Raw genomic sequence first — 16,139 nt, 5'->3', positions numbered from 1 at the left:
CCCAACTGATATAAGAAACTTATTTAAAAGTTCACCTACAGAATTATTCTAAGCTCTCTTCTTGCGCGCCCTCCCCCCCCCCCGAAAATTCATCAACATTAAAGTAAACACTGTCTGTAGTTTGAATAACCACAATACTGTTTCAAGTCAGCAGTGAAAATATAGTTTCCTCTTTTCATTTTTCATAGATTATGCCGTAACTTGAAAGGAATTTAAGTTACATAGATACTCTTTTTCCTAAATGACAGTACAGAATATATTATTCCAAAAAGTGATGGGGTTTGATCTACAGAATAAATACAGGGACACTACAGTACAGACATACGTTGCACAGCATTTTCCAAGTGCAAGAGAAATTAACTTATGAACAAAATGACCTTTTCCAATACAATATTATCTTACCACGTTTTTTAATTAAAGAACAGTCTATTAGCCATTTATGAATGCCCATAGACCATCACTTCACGTCTTTGGTATTAGACCTCATAATTGGAATTCAGAAGTGATAAAAAAAAACAATTTAAGAATTTTTCATAGTGCTTAATTTACTTTAAAATAAAAAAAAAAGACCAAAAATGAAGTAGCTCAGACTCAGATGCACAAAACCAGCAGCAACAACATTCTTACAAATGCTTTAGAAATTAGCTAAAAAACCTACCACCAACAAAACAAACGAAAAAACACCACCACTATTTTTGTCCTCTTTGACATAACATCCCAATCAAGCAGGGTCAGTAAAATTACAACCCAAATATATTATCAGACATTTGTAAGGCCAGAAGATAAGTAACCACTTTGTTACTATGTCAACAGGATTTACTTCTGTTGGGCAGAAGGGCTAACAAGGCCCTTATTTACCACGTTTAGCACCCAGAAGGTGCAGCCTACATGAGGATGCACAGGCGGATGAGTAAAGCAGATCCCCTTACAGACATGAGAGCCAGGGGAGCACCGTGAAACAGGCAACAGAAGGGATCAACAGCTCTAAGTCACAAAAACGGGGGTTTGGGGATGTGCATGACTGTGAAACATGGAATTTGTTTTTCTTCAGATTGTTTCCTCAGTGCAGAAATTAGCAGTCCATCAGGCAAGGTACAAAACTGGGATGGTGGAAAGACACCAACAAATCCTTTACATGCAGTACTGAGGTTCCTGAAATAAAAAGCTATCCATAGAAGAACGTAAAACCAGTGCTTTCAAATGGTGATTTTTCTCTGCTTCTTGAGAAAGGAAGTTATTACTTCCCAGGATGGTATATTAGAAGGAGTAAGAACTGCATGCTTAAATCTTCCATCCAGATGTTCTTTAAGAATAAATTCTAGTTATAAACGGCACAGCCACATCTCTGTACTTGACACACAAGATGAGCACCACTGCCATTTTCCCATATTCCACTAAATTTCTAATATTCCTACTTTATCAAAAGGAATCCTGTGCAACTTGTAATGAGGCCAGAGGAACACGCTGTCCTTTTCCTATGATCCCACTCAGCACTAAGGGTGCAGATGTGTCATCTCTTCACAACAACCATATCTGTTGAAGACTTTCCTCTTGTAAGGTCTAGATGACATTAAACTTCAGCCCAAACCAGGGAGTCAGCATGGCTATGAGGATAAAAATCCAGCACGTAAAGGTGAAATACTGAATGGTACAAAACATAAGAAGGGAATGCTTTGTTAAACTGATTCAAAATTTCTCCCTGAACTAGCAGGGTATGATGTGCTCACTGAAAAAAGTAGCAGAGAAACAGCAACTGGGCAGGAAGTTGCCGTATTTGTGAGTTTAGAAACCTCTTCCTTCAGTACAGGGCAGCGCACGGCTAACTCAACCCCTCTAGAATAGGAAGAAGAAGATAGACAGCTCACTGAACTGGAGAAGCTGAGAAGTTACAGGCTATAAATCTTTTCTGAATGCCGGCATTTCGTTGACCAGCTCGCTGCATGGAGCTGCATGTCCATCCATGCAGAAAAGAGCTATTTATTCTGGCTGCAAAGTACTAGGGAGTGGGTATGTGGAAAGACAGTTGGGAGCTGAGGTTACTGGTTGCTTTTTTCTCCTCCACCCATCCTTGTGGATTGCGCTTTGACCCACGGCAGGGGCAATTTCCAGATGTTGTGATTTCCAGTGCCAAAGCCTTTCCAAGCAGCACACTCTACAGCAGCAAAAAAACGCTAGACAAAGCTTAACATAAGAAACAAACACAAAACAGCAGCTTACAGAAAAAAGGAAGAGAGAAAAGTGTCTTCACTGACTTCAGTTTATTTTACCACTCACTTGGTTTCAGCCTTCAGTGGATTTCTGGTTTGCTGCCCCACTGCTCGATTAACTTGTGTGGGGATGACAGACACAATGCAAATCCGATGAACTCAGAATACATATCGACATAGCTACTGCATATATGCTTTTATATAATAACGCTAGCTTCAATCAGTAGAGCAGCAGATAGCTGCTTTTAGAAGTAACATGCCACTCTTGAGGAAAGTCTGCCAGATACTTCACACGTGGAGGTTATAATATAACTTCACTTAGGAAAACGATCAGCTTATATTCCCGCCAAACAAATTGTCATCGTGCTTTATTAGCTGATATACAGTTTCCAACATGCAAATTGGGTTCTTTCTGTGTTCATGTATTAGATATGATAATCATATCAAGCAAGCTGTTTTCTTCCAAGAATCAGGCTGTAAGAGGAAATAGCGTTGAGTACAGTAGTCATTAAAATATGAACAAACACATAGAGGCACACTGACACAACATTGAATGAAGTCCAGATTTCTGTACTGAGATGAATTCATTTCAGTCTGGTCAATTCTTTATCAGCCTTGCTCAATGCTCTTGCCCAGAGACAAGTGCTGTGGAGCACATGACGCAGGGCACATTTGGGCACAGCCTCTGCCCTACTTACTGTGTTTTAAAGCTTTGGCCACTTGCAGTCTACTGCTGTTTTTAAATCTTGTTTTTGTTTGTTTGTTTTAAAAAGGATTGCAATAAATGTTTTTTTATGAATAATATCAAACAAATCAGTCTACTTCATTCCCATTTCCATTAGCAATTTGATAAAGCGTGTAGATATTTATGAAAGACACATGAAAACAGAGATGAGAAGCAAGAATTTAGAAGGTCATGATAATTTTGAATTCTGAGCATAGTTGATTAGAAAAAGGTCCAAATAAATCAGCAGTGGTATTTAACAAAGCAGAAAGCAATACACTTCACAAAGGATATTGAGTGCAACTAAATGGGCAGCAGTAAAGAAAAGGATCTGAGGGAACTAATATTAGGGTCATTTAGGGAACTAATATTAGGGTCAATGATGTGGGACTGCTGCAAAAACAGAACTGCTTGTTGCGAACTGTACCAGCAGGACTGCTGTGTGCTAAACAAAAAGCGATTATTGTGCCGTGCCTACACGCCATCTAGACTTTTCATTGAGACCCCGTATGTATTTTTTTCTAAATTTATCTCAAAGCATAATCCCCAAATGGGAAGAGTCTAGATAACAGTTACATGACCTAAATAAAACAACTAAAAGGCTAAAAGAATCAGGTTTGCTTTGCGAGGAAGCATGACAGCAAAGAGAGGAATACTGAACAGGCACCCTTGTCTCTTACCGCCAAGGTAGAACTTAAAAACTATTTTAATAGATGCTAAGATGGTCTGTGTTCTTAATATCCACGGACTGCTGTCTGCCTAATTGTAGACAAAATGATTAAAAAGAAGTCCTAACTACAAGGATAAACAAGAAAGGAAAAGACGATTGTGAATCATCACAAAACTCCAGAGAACTGAGAAAGGCTTTCGTAACCGATGTAGTCCATGAGGCATGAGTTAATGTCCCCTTCACTATCGCCCCCATATTTCTATCCGATTATACTCAAATCTGCACACAGATTTAAGTAATACTAAATGTGTATCAGCTTGAGATGCTTTGAATTAAATTCAGATGGATTTTTTCTCCCCTAAACAGTACTTAGAAGACTAAATTTTTGAAAATGGTCAAATAACATTATCCCTCTTTTTATCTACTACATCTGTCAATATGCAGAGCATTACCAAGCATATCTCAATGCTATCTATAGTGTTACCAAGTACACTGAACGACAATTAGATAAGCTTTCAAAATTGATTAGTACTAAAGGAAAAAAAAAAAGGCTTAAGCAGTTTTTGTTTCTGAGCCACAACTAGATTAGGATAGTGTTTGCCTTTTGCAGCACACCGCCTTCCTCAGTGCTCAGCAGAGGCATGTCTTTTCTGTCAGAAAAAATAAAAGAAAGCAATTTTGCCTTTTCATACCTGGCAAAATTCAACCAGTGAAACAACATTTTGTTTAATCCAGCCTCTGTTAATAGGTATTTCAGTCTGCTGTCTTCAAGCAGTTCAGAACGGTGGTGGTTTTCTACCCAAAATTATACAGTGAATTACACAGTGAATCAGATATTTCAGGGATAGCGTTAGCTATTCTTATCTGAGCTCTGGGTTTAAACCAGTGGTTGAGCCAACCTGAATTATACGCCACGGACCAAACAGCTGAGACTGTAGAAATCATTCCAAGTCTAAATTGGAGTAGGAATCCAAGCTTCTAGTATGGTAAGTTGTATTTAAGTACAAGATGCATTTCCTTACCAAGATGATTGCTTATCCTTCTGCTAGAATAAGAACAGCTTTTCTGCCACCTTTACAAAATTAAATGAATTTGAAACTGAACTTAGAGCACTGAGTGGCAGACATTGAAAAGCATTATATCTTCAATAAGTAACTACTGAGTTTCAATTTTACTGTATAATCATGCACCATTTGTGTCTTCTGATAACACAATCTCTGTTCTGAGTTTCTTTTTTTCCCCTACAGTCACTCCTACATTCATAGGAATTCTTCACGGTTATGGCAGAACTCGACACTGGCAAAAGGTTTGTCTACACAGAACACCTTATGGACTTGTGGATATATATATTTTTCTCCTTAGAGACAAAAACTACCACAAAGTGCAGTTATGTACAAAAATATTAACTTTTCCTACAAAAAAAAAGACACCATCTTAATTGTATTCTTCCATATGCACATAAGATTCAAATTGGTATCCTGACAACACTGAATTAGACCCAAAACGTTTGGTTGTTAAAACAAGATTTTACTTTACTTCTGCCAACTGCAAATGAAACCCAGACAAGTTTAGCAAATGAAGCCAGAACTTACTCCAAAATTAAAAACAGGACATGCAAAAGTAGCAGACTTACCTATGTTGCAAATACTCGTGTGTGGTTTCGCTTCTAAGAAAGGAAATATACATGAGAAGAAACATGACTCTGCAGGAGTGTTTTGATACCTGATGTGCAAAACAAACACTTCCTAAAGGAGGTGCCAAATTACTGACCATGCAAGCTTCTTCTGCTGGTGGCATCAATGCAGTACTTCCACGTACCTTAGGCAACACACAAACTTCAAGTCTCAAACAGAAAAAAATCTCCTGAACCCTGGGAAGCCTAAGATAAAAGTACTACAGCACTCTTCCCACTAAGTATGAAACTCAACCCACGTTCCTCTTGAAATTAAAAGAAAAAGAACCTCATAAAACAATCGGTTTCCAGAGCACTAAGAACTGACTATTCTCAATCTGTGCTTTGAAGTCGCTTTCCAAATATTACACAAAATTTACTGGTCCATATATATATATTTAATGGGGTTTTAGTTATGGTCCCTAAAAGCCATCCTATTTAAATACAAGAAAGTCAACTGTCCCTGAGCTGCTGATGTAACCATTAAAGAGAATCTTAGCCCTTGTATTTCGAAGGATTGGATAAAATTACATAGAGAAATTCAGATAAAGTTGTCAAGGACAAATTGATGAGCCTCATTCACTCACTTCCTTTCAAACTTCATCACAGAGAAGTGTGTAAATCTCAGAGCGGAGTTAAAAAAGAGAAGGTGAGTTTTAACATTTTCTTCTCTCAAATAACAAACACACTATTCTGTAACTGAAAAACTGCTGCAATTACCATTTAAAAAAGTCCAAAACCACTGATTTGTTGTTTTTGTTGGCTTTGTCTTTTTTTAAGAAACAAATTACCACCTTGATTTCATAAGACAACAAAATCAGTACAATCTTTCCACAACTGCAATGAGTAAATAAAGCATTGCAAAGCTTCTATCAGATCACCAGGTCTCACTGGAGACAACGTGTTGCCATAACACAGTAGATGTTTCAAATGTATGGCTTCCACATCTTCCTTCCAATTAAAAAAAAAAAAATGTATCAAGTCTTTTGTCAGAATAATGCATCACTACTACACAACACCCTGCCATGTAGGAGGACTCTCAACAGAACTTCCATACAGAAAGGTTATGGGTCTGAAAAAAAAATCTCATACAAATGAATACTACGAGTTCATATAACCACACAAGACCGCCACAGAAATGCATCTGAGGCTATGGTTACAGCACGTCACTTCACACTGGGGCCTGTTTTGAACAGAGCTAACAAGAAAGCAGAACAGAAAAGGAACATTACAAATACTTCCTCTATAGGTCCAAATTCACTGCAGAATGACTGTCTGTTCCTCCACATTATTATTCTCCCAAGCACAACCAATTCTAGACAGTAACTTTAAGATGCCAGAATGATATCATCATCTTATGAGCGAGGTTCATATACTGCACAGAATACCACAACGACCTCACCACGGAGCTGCACATCGACGCTGCAGACAGAGCCATACAGGGAGCTCCTGAATATTTCACGAGGCAGACCGTACCAAGGGTAATGACAGCAGCAAGGGACACTACCACAATGCTGCTGACACAAGAAAAGACAAAAAAAAAAAGATACTACTAATCATTTAAGCTCCTTTAGTGAAAGGTCAGCATGATCTGAGGAGGCTGGATGTTGGAGAAGAGTTTTAACCTTTGCTCAGTAAAAAGCTGGGACCTGTCTGAGGAAAGCACTCCACAGTGACTGCCACGGCCCAGAGTGCTGACGGTATCTCTCCCTCCTCTTCCTCTACGGGATAAATAAACCCCTGCTCCACCGCAGAGGCCCTTCTCATCCCCTCACCTGCCACACAAGGCTGCACTGGCTTCGGCCCTTTGCCACTGGCTGAGGGGAGCACCCTGCAGAGAAAGCATCATGCGTGGGCTCTGGGGAGAAGGTGCAGCACAGCAGGGCTAACACGCAGAGGGGTCACAGTAGGCCTACAGGGCCTCACACGGTGGTATCTCGTATGGGAGATGTCTGACTGCTGCCGGTGACCAACAGCCACCACCCCTCCGCATGGCGCACTTAGAGCCACAGTACTCCTGCGGTACAGGTGAGCCCTTGCTGCCAGTCCGTATTAGCGCTGAACAGACCACCACTTGTGAAAGATGAGGTGGAACACGCTTAGAAACGAGAGGAAGTCAGTTAGTTGTGAGGGCCCTTATAGCTCCATACTGACTCACTTCTTCCTGTTCAAAATACAAAGAGACAACAAGAAATATTACAGTCTAAGGGACTAGAACAAGGGTCCATGACCTAGATCCTGACTGGGTGCAACCTTCTAGCTACCAATACAAAGCACACGAAACAATTGCAAAATTAATTAATTTCATGAAAAAAACATCTAAGGGAACCGTACTCTTTTTATATGATAAATACACTGTCTATTTTAATATTTAGTTATCAACAGGCACGCACCACAGAATCAGATGCAACAAGGTCATCATCTACACTTTGAGATTTTAAAATCTAAGGATCATCATCATAGCTTTGAGCAATATGGGAAAAGGCAAAGTTACCTTGGATAGAAATTACTGCATGTCGTCAATTTCTCCATAGGTGATAACGTGAAATAAACATGAACTAGTTTAAGGATGACTATGCCTCCAGGACAGAACGGTGCTTACCACTGAGACCCTATACACAGCTTACACAGGGATGTTGATATGCAATCCCTCTATGCTGTAATGACCCTCTGGAACACAGTGTTGTAAGAGAAATTCTCTAAACACCTCTCTGGAACATACTATTATAAAAGAAGTTCTCCAATTATTACAAAATCTCCTGTAATAAACTTCTGCCTGAACTGACTCAAAAGCAGTTTCAAAAGCATTCAGGTTTCACTGATGTTCAGCCAACCAACAAACCAACCAAAAGCCACAGCAGCTCCCTGAACTACCTCACCTGGTACTTGCAAAAATATTGAACTGATCTAAAAGCAGAAATAAGTGTCTGGGAGCAGCTCAGAAGCTTTCTAATGGCAGTAGTACTAGCTTACACCAGCTTAAAATGTTTGTGAAGTGATGACAGGTATGTGATGATATCAAACAGGTTAAGAAAAAAGCCTTTGCTACTAGCAGATAGTTTCTCTCTCATTGAATAAAAAACAAACAAACAAAAAACTGTTGAGACAGTGGGAGAAGGAAAGGAAGTCAACCAGCCACAACAAGAGGGTAAGTCTTACAAATAGAAAGGAAAACTGTAAATGTCACCTATTTTAATGTTAATTAAGATTTTAGCTGGACTCTCATGACATTCTCATGAGAACTACTGTGCTTTTCTACATATAAACACACTCTGTAACTTTCTCTCATTAAAACTGACTCAGCAGCTCTGTGGACTAAACACAAGGGAGAGTGTACTCCAACAGCTCCCTCTGTCCTGGTAGTCCTCCAAAGCTGCTTCACTCTTCCATACCCTCATGGCACTGAACTCCAACAAGAGCTAGATAAAACTAAGTTGCAGCTCTGTCTGCAAATGAAGATACAAATTAGTTTTGTATGACCGAAATACGGTACTATATATTAGGAGTAGAATTCCCCAGATTGTACTTATTGATAGCTCACTATGAAAACTTAAGTGTGACTGAATTTCAAGAAACCTGGGTAAATCAATATTCAATATTGGCATTAATAAGCTGGACTACTGAATAGGGGTATGCTTTTTAAATTTGTAGATAGCATCAAGTCACAGGGAGATGAAAAAAAAAAGCAACAACAAACAATACATGAATAAAGGGCAGAATTAAAAACACAAGTTATGCAAAACAAGATTTACTTCTTTCAAGAAAAAATAATTCTAAGTCCTCCCAGTATCCATATACCATTAAGAAAAATATGATGAGACTCTGCTTGGATTCACTGTTAGACACAACTTTTTAGAAGATGAAGTTGGAAGCCAGGAGCACCTAAGCACTGGTTGTAAATGTTTGAACATCCATTCAAGTTGAAAGTTCTGGTATTGAAGAAATGAGGTTTCAAGCACCACAAACAGTTCGAAGTTATTTCCTCCTCTCCACTACCATGTCACTAAGCCTCAGGTCTGGATAGTACTACAAAGCACAAAAATTTAGGAGACAAGTTGGACTCATCTGTCAAGATGCTACAGCCCCACTCACCATTTCTCCAGACCCGGTCATGTCATTTTGCTCACTAAGGAAGAAAGCTAACCTAGTAAAAGAGAATTAATATATTTCAACCAGTTCAGCAGACAACTTTTTGGAGTGGTAGGGAGCAGAGTACAGCAGCAACAGGTTGTTAGATCTGCCCAGCCATTTCATGCAGTAAGACAGTAAGATTCTTGACATTATCACGGATTACATTTTTCCTGAAGTAAACCTGAGAACTTACGAACAGTCTTGGATTCAGATAAATATGATACTTCCCTGAGAGATCCTTCTAAACCATAAAACAACCAAAATAATTCCAGTGCTGCTGACAGCAAAATGATTGTCACAGGGTTGTACAGCAGGCCACTAGCAGAGAAAACATGCAGGTTTACAATAATTATACCTTAAATCCTAAACTTCCTTAACAGATTTCTGTGGGGGAAAAAAAAAAAGAACTGAACATACATATCACTTCTATTAGAGCTTATAGATATACTGATCACTGACGTAAGCAGTTAAGACTTGCAGTCCTTACAGTCACGCGTCAGCTGCCTTCACTGGGGCTGCAGATTTGAAAGCAGAATTCACATAGTATATGAATAACAACTTCCACTTCAATAACTTGAATTTTAAGGAGAAAGTTCTCCTTGTCCACTAGGGATTCATCTTACAGACACCTAATTTTAGGCTACAAGAAAACCTGTAAGCAAACTGGTATTTTTGCAACTTATATAGTATCAACCTGTTTTGTGCTCTTACAAAAAAAAAAAAAACATCTTCTATATATTATGCTAATGTTCTGAATAAAACCACAAACGAATTATCCGGTAGTAACAGCTCACTTTTTAAATATTAGCTTGCCAGAGTTTCATTAAATTTTAAACTTTCGATACTGTCACTCTTTTCTTAAAGCACTATGAAAATTATTTTAAATGTAGAGCTTGCGTACTCTAAATCACTTGGGCTGCACGTAGAGAGGCAAGACAGTAATTTGTGGGCACTGTGAGGCCACTTCGTTATTTCACTATGTATTCTGCACTCTTACTGGGTGACAGGGTAAGGGCTGTTGGAAACAGAATGGCCTGCAACAAACCAGGTGCCTCCTCCATCCTTAAGTGATTAGATGTTATTACACGACAATACTAAGCTATTAACTTGTTCAGAGTCTATATGAGGCTTAAAGCAAGTTACAAAACTTGTTTTGCACAGAGACAACCATGCAAGCCAAGAGATCGAGAAGATCCCTTCCTACTGAACAGGACTGCTCTCTGGCTGGCACAGGAGGGGGAGCATGCTAGTGAGGTTAACTCGTACCTTGTCCACCTTTGCAGGCTTTTAAAAAAGACAACTGTGCACAGACTTTAACCAGATGTTCCTGTAGTGTTTTTTCTCCCTAAATTATTCTACTATTAGGATAAAAAAAAAATGTTAGAAGAAAAGGATCTGTCAGCTATGTTCACCCACAATGAACCATCATGGGTTCTAAGCCTGCATGGAGTTACAGGGCACACAAAATACTATAAAGAATACTTTATGTTATTTTACATATTTATTAATATACGTACAAATAATACATTATATAAATATTTGTAATATTAAAATATGGGTATTTTACAGAAGTCAGAAGTTATTACACTATCACTTAACCCCTTCTGAATGTGAGAAAATAGGAAGAAAAAGAAGCGAGGCGAGTTACTCAGCCTGTCAGCGGCTCTACAAAAACATGACCGAAGGTATGCCAACATTTACCTACCGAATACGTGTAAAATAACTGTATTCTTTTCCTACTTTAAAACGTCAGAAGCCAGAAACGAAAGGAATACAGGCTACTCCGGCAGGTTCCCTCTGCAATCTGGTCAGCCCCTGCCTGATTTCTGTGACGCTGCGGTTCACGCCAACCAAGAGCTGAGCCTTGCAGCTCACCTGCCAGCAAAGTCCACGGCCCGACACTCGAAAGGAGAAGAGACCACTGAAAAGCAACACCTTCGCACGGCGCTATTTCCACGGGAGGCTGCCCTGAAGGGGAGCCAGCCGGCTGCCCCGCCGAGACACAGCAGCGTCCAGCCCAGGCACCACGGCTCGGTACCGGCGCCGAGCCCCCGGTACGGGGCTGAGGGCGACCGGCAGCGCTGTCACCGCGTCCCGCACCGACACACACGGTGCTGCCACAGCGGCGACAAGCCCCGAGTCCGGCAGTCCCGCGAGGGGAGGAAGGGAAGGAGGAGAGAGGGGAGGGAAGCAGCCCGGAGCCCCGGAGCCGGCAGGGGACGCCCGGAGGAGGAGGCATCGCGGAGAGGACGGGGGAAGGGGGCAGGGAGGCTCCGCGAAAGTTGCACCAACGGGGAAAGCGGACGAGCTACCGGGACCGCCGCCGCCACGCCTCGCACAGCCCCGCGGAGGACGCGGGCTCCTACCTGGGCTGGGCGGCCACGGCCACGTCGCGCGGCCCCCCCGGTCCCGCTGAGCGGCCGCGCCGCGCAGGCTGCCCCGGCCCGCCCGCCGGCGACGGAGCAGGAAGCCGAGCGCCGCCGCCGCGGAGGCTGAGGCAAAGGAAGGCGCCGAGGCGTCGCGCCCGCCCCCTGCCGGTGGCGGACTGGAGCCGCATGGCGCCGCCCCACAGCCGCGCCCCAGGAAGACAGGGGCAGGTGGCCGGGGAGGCGAGGTGGTGCCCGTCAGGGGGCGAGGCTGACCGTCCCCACAAGTCCTGCAGTCTGTCCCTACAAGCACTGCAGTCTGTCCCTACAAGCACTGCTGTCCGTCCCCACAAGCACTGCTGTCCGTCCCCACAAGTCCTGCAGCCCGTCCCCACAGGGCAGGCTCCTGCGGCAGCCCAGAAAGGTCCCCTCAGGGGGCTGGCATGGCGAGGCCGAGGCCCTGACCTGGCTGCTAGCAGCCAAACCTAGGGTGTGCTTTGGAGTTACGTGCCCCATGAGGAGATTTGGAACAGAGAAATCCTAGCTGGCGTATTGTGGACCATTTCACATATGCTCAGCTCTTCTTGACTACAACTTTTTGGATAATTCAGTGAAATTCTGTATTCAAAAAAAAAAAATCCCTTACATTTGTACACCCACAGTCATGAATTTACAAGGCCAAGTGAAGAAAATGTGCTAGACACATCTGAAATATCAGCCCAGTGACACAGGCTAGGAGAAAACAGGGAACAGAGCTTACACAGTTGTTTTCTAGTGCTCTCTGTCCCAAAGCAGACACAGTAATCATATCTTCTGAGATGGAATCACAGAATCACAGAATCACAGAACACCTTGGGTTGGAAAGGACCTTAAAGATCATCTACTTCCACCCCCCTGCCATGGGCAGGGATGCCACCCACTAGGTCACGTTGCCCAGGGACTCATCCAAACTTGTCTTGAACACCTTGAACACCTCCAGGGATGACAACTTCTCTTGTCAACCTGTTCCAGTGCCTCACCACCCTCTGAGAGAAGACATCCCTTCTAACATCTAACCTAAATCTTTAGTTTAAACCACTCTTTTAGTTTAAAACCACTCGCCCTTGTCCTGTCATTATCTGCCCAAGCAAAATGTTGCTCTCCATCTTTTCATAAGACCCCTTTAAGTACTGAAAAGCTGCAATGAGGTCTTCCTGTACTGGAAAGATGCTATAAGGTCACCCCAGAGCCTTCTTTTCTCCAGACTTAACAGCCCCAGCTCTCTCAGCCTTTCTTCATAGGAGAGCTGCTTCAGCCCTCTGATCATCTTTGTGGCTGTCCTCTGGACCCACTCTAACAGATCCACATCCTTCTTGTGCTGGGGACCCCAGACCTGGATGCAGCAGTCCCAGTGGGGCCACACAGTGGCAGAGCAGAGGGGGACAATCCCCTCCCTTGACCTGCTGGCCCCACTCCTCTGTTGATGCAGCCCAGGATGCAGTTGGCCTTCTGGGCTACAAGCACACACTGCTGGCTCATGTTGAGCTTTTTGTCCACCAGAACCCCCAAGTCCTTCTCTGTGGGGCTACTCTCAATGAGTTCTTCTCCCAGTCTGTGCTCATGTCTGGGATTGCCCCAACCCAGGTGCAGCACCTTGCGCTCAGACTTGTTGAATCTCTTTAGGTTCACATGGGCCCACTTCTCCAGCCTGTCCAGGTCTCTTTGGATGGCATCCCTTCCTTCTGTTGTATCAACTGCACCACTCAGCTTGATGTCATCTGAAAACTTACTGAGGGTGCACTCAATCCCACTGTCTATGTCATTGATAAAGATATTAAACAGTGCTCATCTCAAGACAGACCCCTGAGGGACACCACTTGTCACCAGCCTCCACTTGGATATAGAGCCATTGACCACCACTCTCTGGGTGTGGCCTTCAAGTCAACTCTTTGTCCACTGAATGGTCCACCCATCAAATCCATATCTCTCCAATTTGGAGATTGGGATGTCAAGTGGGACCATGTGAAAGGGCTTACAGAAGTCCAGGTAGATGACATCAGTTGGTCTTCCTTTATCAACTGATGCAGTCACTCCATCATAGGAGGCCACCAGATTGGTCAGGCACAATTTGCCCTTGGTGAAGCCATGCTGGCTGTCTCAGATCACCTCCTTGTCTTGCACGTGCCTTGACATTGCTTCCAGGAGTATCTGTTCCATGATCTTGCCAGGCACAGAGGTGAGGCTCACCAGTCTGTACTTCCCTGGGTCCTCCTTTCTACCCTTTTTAAAAATGGGAGTGATGTTTCCCTTTTTTCAGTCACTGTGGACTTCACCTGACTGCCAGGACTTTTCATATATGGTGGAGAGTGGCCTGGCAGCTCCATCAGCCAGTTCCCTCAGGTTCCAAGGATGCATGTCATCAAGCCCCATAGACTTGTACCTGTTCAGTTTCATCAGGTGGTCTCAAACCTGCTCTTCACTTACAGTGCGAGAGACTTTGCTCCCCTAGCCCTCATCTACAGGCTCAGGGAAATGAGAGACGTGAGAAGCCTGACTGGCAGCAAAGACTGAAGCAAAGAAGTTGTTGAGTACCTCAGCCTTCTCCATGTCTGTCGTTATCAGTTCTCCTTTCCCATTTATCAGATGGAGAGACACCTTCCACCAGACAGATTGCTCAAAGCTCCATCCATCCTGGCCTTGAACACCTCCAGGGAGGGGGCATCCACAGCTTCTCTGGACAACCTGTTCCAATGCCTCACCACCTTCATCCATCATGGAAAAATTCTTCCTTATACCCAATACAAATCTACCTCCTTTTGGTTTAAAACCATTTCTCCTTGTCCTATCACTACAGGGCTTGGTAAAAAGTCTCTCTCTATCTTTCTTATAAGCCCCCTTGATATATTGAAAGGCTGCAGTAAGGTCTCCCTGGAAAATTATGATACAGCTAAATTTAATTTGTTATAGAACAGAAAATGTATTTTCTGCTTTAAAATAAATAATAATAATAATAATAATAATAATAAAAACTCTTAAAATCCTCTGATCAGTAGGACAGACAGAGCTGATCTAAATGAATTATTTCAAAAGAAGAAAAGGTAAATCCCTTTCTCTGTCCTTAGCTGTGCTCTGTGGCTGCTGTTTCTTTTTCTTTTTCATTCTCTGTTTCTGTTTCTTTTTCTTTTGGTGCTGGTCTTCATCAAGCCCCACCATGAGCTGTTATAGGGAAGGAGATAATGCTGGCAGGACACTAACTGTTTTAGTTTCTGGAATAAGATTTCTGTTGATGTAACTCCCTCAGCTGGACTGTTGCTGTGGTGTATATAGAAAGTGCTCAGGCAGCAGATAGGCAGACTCAATTACATTATTGTCAAACCACAAGGAGAGCACTTTTACAAAATCAGTGTGGTACTTCTCTTCGTTGTAGAGAACAGAGCCACAGCTAAAATATAGGGCATATCACACATCATCAAAGTTAGGTAGACAAAAGGACGTTTCCATGTCTTATTTTAACCACCTCTGGTCAACATATCTTTCTTTTAACAGGTTTAAAATAACATACTTTGATACCAACTGCTCCTTGGTACAGGATGGTTGTTTGAACATCAGCCAAGTAATTTCTTCAGTAAATTCTCATAACCCATTGAAGTTTCAGTCATGCAGTAATCTCAAAATGAGCAAAGAAATACCCAGTGGGAGGAACATTGCTCAAGAAAACAAGGACTTTATAGCTTTTATTTCTAAATGTTTGAAATAGATATATCTTAATTTGCCTGTTATTTCAGTGCTTAGTATATGAAATCCCACCATGTTCCCCTGATTAAATATTAGGTGGCACTGTCTGCATAGCAGACTCTTGAAGTCACCATGTTAAAGGAGATTGGATCCTTTGATAAGTAAATGTTTGCAGTAGGAAGAAACATGCTAAAAAGATAATGTAAATAGCAGTATGAAATTATCAAAAGAAGAAATAATATATGCACAATAACTGACACCTCTAACTACATCTTTATCACGGTCAAAGAAATAAGTAAGACTTGAGAATGACCGTGATTAAAGAATAGTAATTATCTACCTGACTGGAAAGGTGTTACAGCTCACAGAAGGCAGAGAGTCACAGTCTTGCAGTTCAGCAGAAATATGTCAGCTGGCAGGAGCCCAAAGAGGAGAGATTATTCCAGACCCCGCGGTGTCTCAGGAAGGCTCTGAGTACAAGTGCCTGTGGGTGTGGTTACACAAAACCTAGATTGCTTCGTGCACAGCGTTGTGATGAACTGAAGGTAGGCTGCTATTAATGACTCGTTACTGAAGAACCACAATCACTCATTGGTAAATCAAACCAGCAGCTGAACATACTGATCTTACAAATGCAGCCTGTGCACAAATGCTT

General features: G+C 42.3%; 1 protein-coding gene across 3 annotated transcripts in view; it reads right to left on the bottom strand.

The window, feature by feature from the left end:
• The window catches only part of FAM3C (FAM3 metabolism regulating signaling molecule C), a 30,980-nt gene extending 19,042 nt beyond the window's left edge, over positions 1-11,938 (bottom strand). The window contains exon 1 of one of the 3 annotated variants that reach the window (XM_080557219.1): positions 11,771-11,938. The gene's annotated coding sequence lies outside the window, so the exon portion shown is untranslated. Of the gene's footprint in view, positions 1-11,279; positions 11,559-11,770 lie in introns of those variants that run through there. The other 2 variants (XM_080557221.1, XM_080557220.1) reach the window with 2 other exon arrangements.
• Positions 11,939-16,139: the final 4,201 nt, after the last annotated feature.

This window comes from Anser brachyrhynchus (assembly GCF_964034855.1).
Source record: "Anser brachyrhynchus genome assembly, chromosome: 1".
NCBI lineage: Eukaryota > Metazoa > Chordata > Aves > Anseriformes > Anatidae > Anser > Anser brachyrhynchus.
This window is presented reverse-complemented; position numbering and strand designations above follow the sequence as displayed.